This window comes from Zootoca vivipara, chromosome 6, assembly GCF_965207765.1.
Source record: "Zootoca vivipara chromosome 6, rZooViv2.hap1.1, whole genome shotgun sequence".
NCBI lineage: Eukaryota > Metazoa > Chordata > Lepidosauria > Squamata > Lacertidae > Zootoca > Zootoca vivipara.
The window spans coordinates 65,174,057-65,187,867 of NC_142589.1; positions in this window are offsets into that span (position 1 = coordinate 65,174,057).

Consider the following 13,811-nt stretch of genomic DNA (forward strand, 5'->3'; position numbering starts at 1 on the left):
TGAATCTGTTGAATCCAGGAACCAGGACAGTACCCAGAAACCACTTTTGAAAGGTTGAAACCTGATACATGTATTCAGGAACCCTTGCTGGAATATAGAGGTGATTAAGGCTCATGTGGAAGATGATGAAGATATTAATCAGGGACTCCACATGGGACCTACATTGCTATTCGCACATCACTTGTGACTATTGATTTTGAGTTCACACAAATCACAGGAAGGATGCTTTAATTCTGAGCTGTAGAAGTACCCCACCCCCCACCCCCCAAGAAATGAAATGTGACTCATAATGTATGCAGATCTTTACAAGCTGGGCAAATTTGCATTTTGAACTGGAAAATTATGAATTGTGACAATAGTTTGTTGGTTATAGGGACCCTGCTCTCATGAGCCCTGTGAAGATGCCATTGACAGGATGGTTAGCTCCCCCGGGATGTGGGGGAAGAGATAAAGGAATTGGAACTAGATGACCCGGGGAGGACCCAAGAGGGATGAGGGAGCTGGAATCAGAGCCAGAGCGGGGGGGGGGCAGTGATCAAGAGAGTCAGGAGCTGGGTCCTGGAGAAAGTTCAGGCACGTGGTCAGAGAGGTCTCCAGTTCCTGTGACATCAGACACCTCTAGTCGGGCACCTCCTAAAGAGCCACCACTGTCGATCCCTCCTGTCACCCATGTCAGAGCCTCTTCCAAGGTACACGCCTGAGCATAAGTTGGATACTGAGCTGGCACAAAGGGCATGTGATGCCAGCAGTAGCACAAATGAATTTCACAAGCCCAGTCCATTTGCAGAAGTTCCTGTTTGATTGCACAGACCAGAAATACCTGTTGCTTACCATCCTAAGACTTGTGCCAGTGGCCATGAAGCTTGTTGGATCAACATCTCAGCTCACATTTAGCCGTACAATTCACCTGCAGTCCCTTTCACTCTTGCCTATGTATCATGCTGATTTAGGTATTAAAGAGTTTGTCAGAAAGAGAAACCCAATTTCAAGGTCTTCATCCAGCAGCAAGGGCTAGGACACCTGCTGTCCTTTACATCATCCTAGTGAACCCAGTCTGGCACTCCCTAAGCATGTGAACAAGGCTGAAGCCAGGAGTGGATCACATCAGGCCCTGGGGGTTGGATGTGGTCAGTTCTCAAAACTTTTGTGGGAATAATCAGGGTGGCAGGAGAGGATATATTATTTTATAATATCCTTCCTAACTTGCACTAGCAAGTATCTTTAGTTAGCAGATTTGCATCCCCCTTTTTACATGCACAGCAGATAGCTGGTTGCAGGCTCGTGTGAGCCTCTCACTATTATACAGTAGAATTCAGTCTGCCACAGATTGAATTGTAAGTTCCTGGTAAGTTCCCTTGAAAACCTCTTAAAAGAATAAAGACACCACAATCTTATTCAAAGTCAATAAAAGAGGTTTACTTACATCAGTTCACAGTTGGATTCCTGAAGGCAGACTTAGTTACAAATATGTACATGTGGATCTACCCCATATGGGGGGATAATTCCAGTGCTTCTGCTAGCTGAGAAGCTAGTAGGGCACTCCAAGCTAAGAAGCTGGTCAAACAAAGAAGGAAGTCAAAAAGAAAAAGGGTGCTGTGTGACTCGTTCTTTTGTTACCTGGACAGGTTAGGTCATGCCCATCTTCTACCACATGCAAAGGAAGGATGCTCCAGCCAGGAGGAACAGGGAGTTTCAACTGGCTGGACCAAACATTCCCTCACATGTATTCTCTAGCATTACAAAGAATGTTGTACTTGACTGCCTCTCATGGATCACATCCCACAACTTTCCCCCTTTACCAGCACCCTCCTCAGTTGTGTTTGCATGTCTGAAATGTGTCCATCTCTGATAAGGCATATTGCTTTCCAGGTTGGAGAGCTGTATAGTGTGCAGAAACCTCTAACTTGTGTGTTCCTGGAATGTAGCCTGCTGAACAAAAGTTAAGAGTCACATCCATCCCCCTTCTGGCATCTGGAAAGATACCTACAAGGGAATGCAGTCCTCTGACTGTAGAATGTTCCCCATTCCTCTGATGGGCTTCTGCTTAGCAAAGTTTCACATGACTGAAAGATCAGTGAATTGCAGCCGAGGCAGCAGCGTGAGAAACCAAGACTTTCTAAGCTGAATCCACTTTTCTTTAGGAGAAAAGCCAGCATGGCAACCTCCCTGCATGCTGTGCAGTATGTGAGCACCAAAGAAGAGTTGGATTGGCTTTTAGGGCTTGGGGAAAGTGCTCTAAAGGGAACGTTCACTTAAAAATAAAAGCAGCAGCAATTGTCCCTTTATGCTCAGCTCATCAGACACTGGGCTCCATTAGGAGGTTCAGACTGACGCTCCATCGGCAGTTTATTTTGAGCTATGTTGCTTAAAAGGTACCAGAAGAGAGTCATGCTGAAGCAAGCAAATGGTGCTTAAAGAGAAAACTTATTGATACATCGTAAACTGCTTTAATTTCCCTGCCTCCTTCTCTCTGTTTTAATGCAAAAGCCACAAGAAGTTGATGGAGGCCCAGCAGGGGTCAAGGGACATTTCAACCATTCCAGGATTCATCCTCAGAAGTGACAGGACATGGGTGACCTTGTCTTCAGCTGAAGGCCACATTGCTGAAAAAGCTACACATAGAATAATAGAATCATAGAATTGTAGTCGGAAGGGACCACAAGGGTCATCTAGTCCAAACCCCTGCAATGCAGGAATTTTTTCCCCAAGGTGGGGCTTGAACCCACAACATGGTTGAAATATTATGCTGATATGCAGCAACACCTCGGAGCCGTCGTGACTGTGGCCGTGCCTTGCCTCGCCATCGCCCGCCCTGCCACCCCCTCTCGCCTGCCTGACCCTCCTGTCCTCTCCAGTCAATCAGGGTAGCCGCCGCCGCTGCCAGCCCCAGAAGCACAAGGTGGCTGCTGCCGCTGCTGCCGCCGCCGCTGCAATGTCGCCGGGCCCGCTGGCCATGTAGCCCCGCCCACGTTCCCACTTCGTGTCCCCTCCCCTCCCGTGCCTTGGCCCCGCCCCTGAACGACCATCTAACTTCCGGGGGGGGGGGAGTTGTGCAGGGAGGAGGCGTTTTCGCTTTTGCTGTTTTCATCTATCCCACATACTAAGTGGCTCTTACCCTTGGTGAAGTCACTCACACTTTCTGAGCCAACTACTGCTCTCATCTGCAGTATGAGGATAATATCAGGAACTCTCATGTTGACTGGTTTGTAATCCCTGGTGGATGCTCTCATTTCCACTCAAATGACAAGCATGCGACCTTTTTGTCATGTAAACAAGATACCTGTCCTGGAAAATAATAATCTGCAGTATCCTTGCTCTTCGGGCAAGGTTTAACAAATGCAGGATGTCTGTTTTAATAAAGAGACCCCCCCCACCCCCTACCCTGAGAAAGAGTATTTTTTTAAAAAATATCAGCTATTATTATTACTACCTGTTGTATTTATTCATCGCTTTCTGCAAAAATATCTCTAAGCAACTTATACATTTGTAAAACACAAAGCAGCATGTCAATCGTTTAAAACCAAATAAAAGTAAGTTCTGTTAAAGACTTGCCTTGGGAATCAAAAAGTCAGAGCTGTTAAATCTGTTTCAACCAGAGCTTGATCTTCTTAACTCCCACCCCACTTTTTCTCATAACTAAGGGAGTAGTTTTATATATATATAGAAAACACCTCTTCTTTTGCCCTTAGAAATGACTCACTCCTTACAATAATTAGAGTTATAAATAAAAAAGCTATCCCATAATGGGTTTCGGCTATGTTTTATGCCTTGTATTCTTGAGCAGTGAAGAGAGAGCCCGGAGCAGGTCCCCAGGTGTGGAATTGTTCCTTTGGTTGTAATAGAGCTAATGCTGATTTACGTGTGCTGAAGATCCAGCCCTTGGCGTGTCGTAGGTGATGTATGATGCCACCTGGCAGGCAGAATAAGCATCGCTTGGCACCCCCACTCATGAGTGATCAAGTCTCTCTTCACTTGGGAAGACAAATGGCAATAAGAAAAGAACACAGCAGCACTCCCTCCTCCGCCTTCACAGCATTTGACTTTCTCCTTTTCTCCTATTGATTTTTGACAGGCATATTCTGGTGCACTTGATATTGTTATTTTATTTTATTTTATTTTAGCAATGACGAATGCAACCTGATCTAATAGGGACTGCATTTTAAAACAGATTGCTAAGCTTTCAAATTTACTTATAGGATATCTATGCTTATTTCTGTGGGGAGGGAAGGCAGGGTAATGAACAATGAGGATGTAAGCACAAGAGGAATGCTTCTCAGTGTGCTTCCCAGAATTCTCATGGGAAGATGAAATGATGTAGCAGCACCCTTCCCAATTTCCAGGAATTGTGTAGCTGCAAGGAATAGGAGAAAATGCAAATTTTTGCAATGCAGTTCGCCGACAAAGAAACATGCAAAAATATACTGCAGTAAAATGTGTATTTTAAAAATGTCTTGCTGAAAATATCATCCAAAAATGAATTCTATTAGGGGGGAATACCTGGCAAAATTGCCTTGTATGTTGGGCAAAACAGCATGCAAACATGTGCAGATTGGGAGATATTTGCATTAAGAGCTGGTGAACATTCATGAGGATATTATTTTTTAATTGCAAACTGCTGTGGAAATGTGGAGAGCTGAACTTCAGGTTTCAAGAATGAGAATCCAGGGGACACTGAAATATTACTTTGATTTATTACACTACCACTACAAGTACTATTAATTTCATTTATTAATGGGCACCTCAAAGTGATTTAAATCTATAAAACAATTACATATAAATAAACAATTACTTATAAAAGCAGTTCTTTAAAAAGTAACGATAATTATATAAAGAGTTTTAAACCGCAACACAAGCTTCAGATAAATGCAGATCCAGGAAAGAGACCAACTGAGATAAAGATTTTAGAAGGGTTTTTTTCTTTTCTTTTTGTACTAATCTATAAAAAGCATTTTTACACCACCATGTCATAAAATATCAGGGCAGTGAACAATGTTAAAACATAAAACACCATTTAAAAGAATAAAAAATTAAAAAGATAATCAATAGACAACTGAGTAAGGAAAAAAAAGTTATGAAAACCTGCCAACATTTAAAAAAAACACCTTCAAGAGATGCCTGAAAGTCAAAAGTAAGGATGTCTACTGAATCTCTGCTGAAAGAGACCATAAAACCAGCTGATGGATCATGCCAATCAATGGCCCATCTATTCCAGTATCCTGTTCTCACGGTGGCCAATTAGATTCCAGTGGGAAGCTTGCAAGGTGGGCATGAGAATGAGAGCACTCTGTACACCTTCCAACAACCATACGAGAAATAAGCAAAATAACTAAGTAAGATTTAGAAGTTATCCCAGAACTGGGCCTATTAAACATCTTCCAAGACAATAATGCCCACTCACATCACAAAGAACTCATAACCCACCTACTCTCAGCAGCCAGCAACATCATAGCCAGACACTGGAGAGACCTGTCAGGAGTAAGCATGGAACACTGGTACCAAATAGTACCAAACTGACACGGGGACAAATGGAGGAAGATGTCTTCACCTCGGTATGGCTCCCTTTTATCACATATACAAGACAACGACAAGAGTCCACCAACAGCATATGAATCAATATGGCTAACCTGATTCAAAAACACCTACTCACTTTATTCACACATGAAAACAAAGTTCACCACAGCCAATCACAAACGAACAACCACACCCTAGGCCAACCCCAACCTCTCTCACCGCCAAAGGAACACAAATGAATAGTAAGGAGAACCCGCACAAGCGATGCTGACACAAAACCCCACACATACATTAAGTAAAATAGAAACATCACCACCCGACCCCACCCCTACTCACAGTGACCTCCTCCATCTCTTTTCCCCTTTTCTTCCTAATGTAACGCTAATGTCTCAACAAATGAAACTGATCTGTAGGAAATGTCACTGGGAAAAAGAGACATTGTGCATACTTTTGTAAACCCAGAAATCTTCAATAAAAAATACGTGGTTTTTTAAAAAATGCAGGTGACGCTTTGAGTTAAACCACTGAGCTTAGGGCTTGCCAATCAGAAGGTTGGTGGTTCGAATCCCCACGACGGGATGAGCTCCCGTTGCTTAGTCCCTGCTCCTGCCAACCTAGCAGTTTGAAAGCACGTCATAGTGCAAGTAGATAAATAGGTACCACTATAGTGGGAAGGTAAACGGTGTTTCCGTGTGCTGCTCTGGCTCGCCAGAAGCGGCTTCGTCATGCTGGCCACCTGACCTGGAAGCTGTACACCGGCTCCCTCGGCCAATAACACGAGATGAGCGCCGCAACCCCAGAGTCAGTCATGACTGGACCTAATGGTCAGGGGTCCCTTTACCTTTACTGGGATTTCAGTAGTATTCTTCCCCCTTCCCAAAGTGGGGAAAGTGTTTACTGTACCAGGCTTTGGGAAGGAGCCACGAGAGCTCCAGGACCCTGTCGGAGCCTCATTCCTGCTTCCCAAATTTCAGCTTAAACTGGCAGCATCAGGACTGGGGAGAGGGCGTCAAATGACCTTGCACTGGGCAGCATATTACCAAGGTCCACCCCTGCTCCATCTTCCCACATCATTTTGTGATTCATTTATTTTTAACCTCCTGAGAAGTCATCAGCCTCTTAGTACAAATTTCTCCTAATATATGTGGTTTGCCTGCAATGCTTCCTAATGTACTCATACTCACAAAGGATTCCAGGATTCCAGGAATTGACCATGGGACCTTCGGCACGTGAAGTGGATGCTCTGCTACTGAGCTACAACCGTTCTGTGTTTGAGAGTCTATTGCTTGATAGACTCAATTCTCTGCTTCCAGGAAGTTTCTGAAGGAATGTTTTATCAGGCAGCATATTAGACACTGACACTTACTGGATGAAATCCCTGTGCTGTTGCCCGAGCTGTTTAATTTTCAGCAGTCTACCAGACAGATGGAAGCAGAACAATCAGATCATGTTTTACTGCTGGGCAATGAAATGTTTTTTTTTCTCCTGAGCACAATCCCAGCAGGAAGGTGAGAAAGAGCTAGGATACAAACTCGTTGTTTGCATATGCTCCACGACAGTAGCCAGCTGTACTGTTGGCGGGAGGGCACCCAGGCCTGCAGTATTTGCGTTGTCAAAGGAGTAGTAACCAGCCTTTCCTTGATTCATGGGGTGTGTGTGTGTGTGTGTGTGTGTGTGTTTGGATGTGTGCGTGTCGGTCCAGGCATCATTTTAAAAGTTCCAGTAAAAAGGCACTTTTTAATGAACTGAAGTCATGAGAGGTCATTGGCATGTTGTGACACATTGCAAAATAATGGCACCATGCACCAATGGCTCAGAACAGTGCATACCAAGCAGATGAGTGATGTCAACATGAAAGGAAGAGTTACTGGGTCAAGAGAAGCTATGGGAAGTCACCCCACTCCCCCCCAAATAATAATAATACGAGAATGAAAATTATTGAATTTTGGGGGAATTTAATTTAATTTATGTACATTCTCACGTACCTTCAACTGTTAGAGCTCAATAGAGCTTTGTTTGTTTGTTTGTTTGTTGCATTCCTAGCCCACCTTTTCCTCCAAGTTGCTCAAGGTGGCATACATGATTCTTTCCATCACATTTAATCACCACAACAACCCTGTAAAGTATGTTTGTCTGAGAGTCAGTGACTGGCCCTGGTGAGTTTCATGGCTGAATGAGGATTTGAATCCTGTTCTCCCAAGTTCCTAGTCTGGCACTCTAGCCATTGCAACACACTGCCTCGGTACACATAGGGTTAACATGAAGTCACCCATTCTGGTGACTTAACTTAAGCAGGGCTGTTGCATCCACTGGCGGAGGGAGAGGAGGGGGGGAGCGCACCGGTCCTGGCAGTGTGATCCCAGTGGGGTGCCATTGTAGCTGCCCCCCTGCCCGTGCTGGGCACCACGCCCCTGCAGGCCACGCCCCCAGGATGCATGTCACACCCCTGCAGGCAGTGCGCCATGCCTTCGGGACGTGTGCCAGCTCGCCCCCACCTGCTCTCCGCCCCCCGGTGCAGGAGAATGAAGCTCCTCCACTGGTTGCATCATGTGTCTTCTAACCATATTCTGCAGTGTACGGATTACATGGAAAAGCCTGTGTGTATAGTTGTTTGCACATAGGATATCCTTCAGCTTCTGCTGAATTGAGGAGGTTGAAGGAGGGATTCTTCTTCTTCTTCTTCTTCTTCTTCTTCTTCTTCTTCTTCTTCTTCTTCTTCTTCTTCTTCGTCTCCTCCTCCTCCTCCTCCTGCTCATGTATTCAGTCAACATATAGAAAAGATAATCTGGAACGTATTTGAGAGAGTATCTATGCACCATGCCCTTTGATCTACATACAGTGGTACCTCATGTTGCGAATGGGATCCGTTCTGGCGGCCCGTTCGCAACATGAAAAGGCTGCAACATGAAGCGCCGCATCTGTGCATGCACATGATGCGATGTGGCACTTCTGCGCATGCACAAAGTGTGGATTAGCACTTCTGCACATGCGTGCAGGTTATGGATGCACCAAACCCGGAAGTAACCTGTTCTGGGACTTCTGGGTTTGGCGCGTCCGTAACCTGAAAAGACGCAAGCCACAGCGGATGTATCATGAGGTATGACTGTATTAGCCAGGAGTTGCAGGAAGATAATTTACTAATCATCTTTATTTGGAATTGGCGTTATTGCTTCACCTTGGTCCTGTTTGAACCTAATGATAAATAATGGAAAATATGAGAGCAACTGTAAGTCCCAAATTCAAACTCCATTAAAGTTTTAGAAACCATACAGATTTTTTCTTTCTTTCAAAAGCTATACTCTCTACCAGCAGGAATATCATCATCTCTTCTTTGTACAGAATATAGGTGGCCAACAATTAAGGCCAAAGCAGACTGCACTCTATTAAAGTATATTAAAAGAATTGCTAACTATGCCAACTGAGCATTTTCCTGCGCTGTGCTATACAGAATTGGGTGATAACCAACTCTGGAAAGTAGTTTGTCAAGATGTTTTAGTCTATTATTATTTTCCAGAACAAAGTTCCGTGATGACCTTGAATAAGTGTCCACTAAGGGACTGGCTTTTCTGGATAGAATCCAGAAGGGACCTGCAACTAAATCAGAAACACAAAAGTTTCCCCTTGGTATCCACTCCAGAGACCAGAGCTTCTCAAACAGAGTTTGAAAAAAGATATGCAAACATTAATATCAAATACCCAATATCTTTTCAGAATATCAGATAAAAGAAACTGATCTAAATAAAAACACAAACAGAAGAAGGCAAAAAGAAACAGAAAGAAAGAAAGATGAAAGAGACAAGAGGAAGAGAAAAAAGAACTTCTAGTTCTTTGTCTGTCAGCTATATATAGAAAAATATTCAAAACATCCACTCCAAAGTTAACACCCTACTATTCAACTTTCTATAAACCAAAAATTTATTCAATCCTCAAATCGAGGCATCCCAAATTCATTTTGTTTTTCATGCAAAAAGTCCACAAAGGGTTCCCAGTGTTTAGTAAATAGGGACATTGATTTTTCTCTAATTAAACACATCAACTTCACCATCTCAGGTAAGTCCAATATACCTAATTTACCACTGCATTGATCACAGAAGAGAACCTCCAGCAGATACCATCACATTGGAAGCCCATTCCATAAAATGTAGGAATCTGGCCTTTAGCACTCCCTCCAGTAGAAGAAGAAGAAGAAGAAGAAGAAGAAGAAGAAGAAGAAGAAGAAGAAGAAGAAGAAGAAGAAGAAGAAGAAGAAGAAGAAGAAGTAAATTTATTATTTATACCCTGTCCATCTGGCTGAGTTTCCCCAGCCACTCAGGGCGGCTCCCAACAGAATATGAAAAAAATATCAAACTTAAAAAACTTCCCTAAACAGGGCTGCTTTCAGATGTCTTCTATAAGTCAGATAGTTGTTTATTTCCTTGACATCTGATGGGAGGCGTTCCACAGGGCGAGTGCCACTACCAAGAAGGCCCTCTGCCTGGTTCCCTGTAACCTCCCTTCTTGCAGGGAGGGAACTCCAGAAGGCCCTCAGCGCTAGACCTCAGTGTCCTGGCTGAACGATGGGGGTGGAGACGCTCCTTCAGGTACCTCCTCTGTTATCTTTTCACCAGCCAGCGGAAGACCTTCCTTTTTCAAAAAGCCTTTTAAGTGGAGACCTTTATCCCAGCCTGTAACTGTATTAGATTGTGTGTGTGTGTGTGTGTGTGTGTGTGTGTGTATTGTGGGTGTGGCTGGGTGTTTAATTGTTTCTACATATTAAAGAGTTCTTCGTTCTTTTTATATACAAAAGTGTCTTAGATTCTTTTTCATATTTATATTTGTTTTTGTTTTATATGTGAAACTTTTAATTATTTTCATCACTGGTTGTTTTTTGTGTGTGTGTGAAAGCACTTTGATAGATTTTATGGGAAGTGACCCATAAAATGGAATAAGCAGGGTGCTGGAAAGGCAAGGGTGTGTGTGTGTGTCTTATATAATTGTCAATAGCCTCCCTCTCTCCCTCCCTCTCCCTCTCCCTGGTGTGTGTGTGTGAGAGAGAGAGAGAGGGGGGGGGAGCTAGTTTCATTTTTTAAATCTTCTCCTGGAACACATTTTAGAGGGATCTAAAACATACAATAATCAGGCCAGGTTCAGGTTGGTCAAATCTTGGAGCTATACTAAGTGGTGTTTGTTTGCAGAAAGACATGACCCTTTGTAGAACAAAGATGCACTGGTCTGCTTAAAGGAACCAAAATATGATGCACCAATTTCCCCTTTGCAGGCATTTTTGAATGGATCATAGGGTAAACTGAGAGTAGATGACTACTCCAAGTGAGCAAAAACAATGATAATTTACATGCTCGGAGTATTTTCTCAGAGATCAGACCTCTTCTCAGATGTTTCTCAATGCTTCCATTGCCCCAGGACACCCTCCCAAGGACCTTGGAATTGCTGGGTAAGTGATTTCACATTAGAGTCAAACTAAACATTTTAGTTGGAGACAGCATATGTTATTTGGAATTTAATTCTGAAAAGCACACACCTCCAAGTAATTTGTTACCTTCTTAGATACTGATTTATTAAACTGTTACATTAAAGCTTCAGGACTCAAACTGCTTCTGAATTACTGTCTCAGCAATTTCATTAAAAATAAAATAAAAAGCAGGGGTTTTGTGGCTTATTTTTTAATATTGTCCTAGTAAATCAGAAGGTGAAAGAGATTTTGCTTTACTGGATGGATACGTTGGTTGTTTTTTTTTTAAAAAAAAAAGTTGAAATCCATGTTTGATTAGTCCTGATGTTTGCCTGCTAAATGAACTAATCAAATGCATACCTTGGCTTTGTTTAAAATGGAGTTAATAAAGCTTCCTCAGCCTGTTAAATTACATTCAAGAATTATTAATGGGAAAGCTTTCTTTTTATTTTAAAAAAAACTGCATCCACCAACTACATAAACCTGTGGCCAGCATGACAAAGCCGCATCTGGTGAACCAGAGCAGCACACGGAAATGCCGTTTACCTTCCCGCTGAGGAGGTACCTATTTATCTACTTGCACTTTGACGTGCTTTCGAACTGTTAGGTTGGCAGGAGCAGGGACCGAGCAATGGGAGCTCACCCCGTCGTGGGGATTCGAACCGCTGACCTTCTGATCGGCAAGCCCTAGGCTCTGTGATTTAACCCACAGTGCCTCCCGTGTCCAGTTATATATATCACTACCATTGGCTTCCCCAACCTGGTGCAATCAAAAATGTATTGGACTACATCAGCCCTGGGCATCAAGCAGGCTGGATGAGGCTAATGGGAGTTGTAGTCCAAAACATCTGGGAAATTTAATGTGGCAGTTTCCAAGCTACCTGCTGCTTCAAGATGCAGGTGAGGGGGCACTTGCATAGGAGAGAGAAAAGAAATGGCACTTTGCTGTAGAGATGGTCTCAGGGGCCTCATGAAGGTCAGTCACTGGGGAAACAGGTTCGGCTCAGGTATTTAATACCAAAAAAATTTGTTTCCCTGGGCTACACCCACAGCGTTTGACACATGCCTGCCAGGTTTGGTTTGGTGTGTTTCTGGAGTGTAATGTAGATTTCCTGCACCCCTATTGTCTCACCTTTTCTCCTGGCTCATAGTCACTAGGGCTGTGCACTGAATTTGGCTGAAGCTCAAAGCCTCAACCAAACTGGGCTGATTCAGGGGGCGTCCAGACTTCACCTAGGGTTGCCAGACTCAATAGAGGACAGGACTTCTGTGCCTTTAATTGCCCTGCTCTCTTTTGAGTCTGGAAACCTTAAAGAGAAACCAGCAGACCCTTTGTTTAATTTCCAAGCAAAGGGTCTGCTGGTTTCTCTTTAAGGTTTCCAGACTCAAAAGAGAGCAGGGCGATTAAAGGCACATAAGTCCTGTCCTCTATTCAGTCTGGCAACCCTAACTTCACCAGAGTTGGATGTAAGCAGCCCAGGATCACTACGGGTCATGTTGGGCTGACCAGAGCTATCAGGGGTGGAACATCAGGCAGGAAGGAGAGGCAGGCAGAAGGAGAATTTGGATGGGAAGGAGGAGAAGCAGCACTAAGGCTTAAGAGAGTAGGTGAGACCTACTGAATTGGCTGCACTTTCTTGGGATAAGGCAGGGGTAGGGGGTGTATGCCGTTCTTTCTTTAGAGGCTTTCTAATCTGACCTCTCCTGCCTAATACCTGTCCCTCTTTCCTGCCTGATATCCTGTCCCCAGTTGCACCAGTCCACAGGATCAAATCCTCTGCTCAACAGAAGTTCTAGAAGCTCATATTTGAGACAGAACAAAATGCCAAGCGGACATCATTATACGTGTGACTCCTCCCACCAAATGGGCGCAAGGCCTGATAGGGATGGGTGAACAGCAGGTTGCTTGCACCAAAACCAGATCTGGGCACCCTTGAGCATCCCCATAATACATCAAAATCAAGGGACCGTTTTAGGAAGCTCAGCTACATCATTCATGGGGCTGATTCTGGTGCTCTTTTCCATCAGGGATCTTAGATGTTCAGCCTCTATGATCCTAAGCTGAAGAGGGTACCACAGCTTGAAGGGGATGCAAGCACCTACACTTTGGAAAGAAGAGCATTGGGGGAAAGGAGACCAGCCTGGTCTCTTCCATCCGACAAGAAAGTGCCATGGCGCTGTTGATGCAGTCAATTGCTCATTCCTCCAAAGGTAAGATTTTTCAATTGAGACAGGCTGGTGTGTGATTGTGTGTATAAGCATAATCAGGGTGGACAGCCCACTTGAGGTGGACCATGCTGCCTTTCCCAACTACAGAATTGCAGCAGGGTTTCTCACCCACGCAAGCAATCCTCCTTGATTTCTCACTCTTCATTCACTCATCCACCCAATCCCATGAGCGGCAGATGTATGTGTTACCCAGCAAGGTGTGGGAGCAACTGCAGAGGCAATTGCAGCGATGTTGCTCCTGGTAATTTGTAAACAGATCTTAGCTCCCCACTGTTTTCATTTCAACCTCAAATCTGCATTATTATCTGCAGTGGGTGGCTGCTGAACAGCATCATTGGTTATGAAGCAACTAACATTTTCTCGCGCCGCTGTGAACATTATACTGTCAAATGCTTAGTGTAACTTGCCATTCCTTGTTGGATAGGGGTGCACCATTCCCCACAATTTACACAAATTGCATCCTTTTCTCTGAAGTTTACCATAAATTGCACTGAAAATCACAGGAACTGCTTTCCCCCTTCTTCTTGTCTTTTCTTTCTTTTCTTTTTTTTGAGCCAGAAGCAAAAAAACCCAGAATATCTAGAAAGTGTTCAGATGGTTTCAGGTTTCCTCTGCAGAAAAC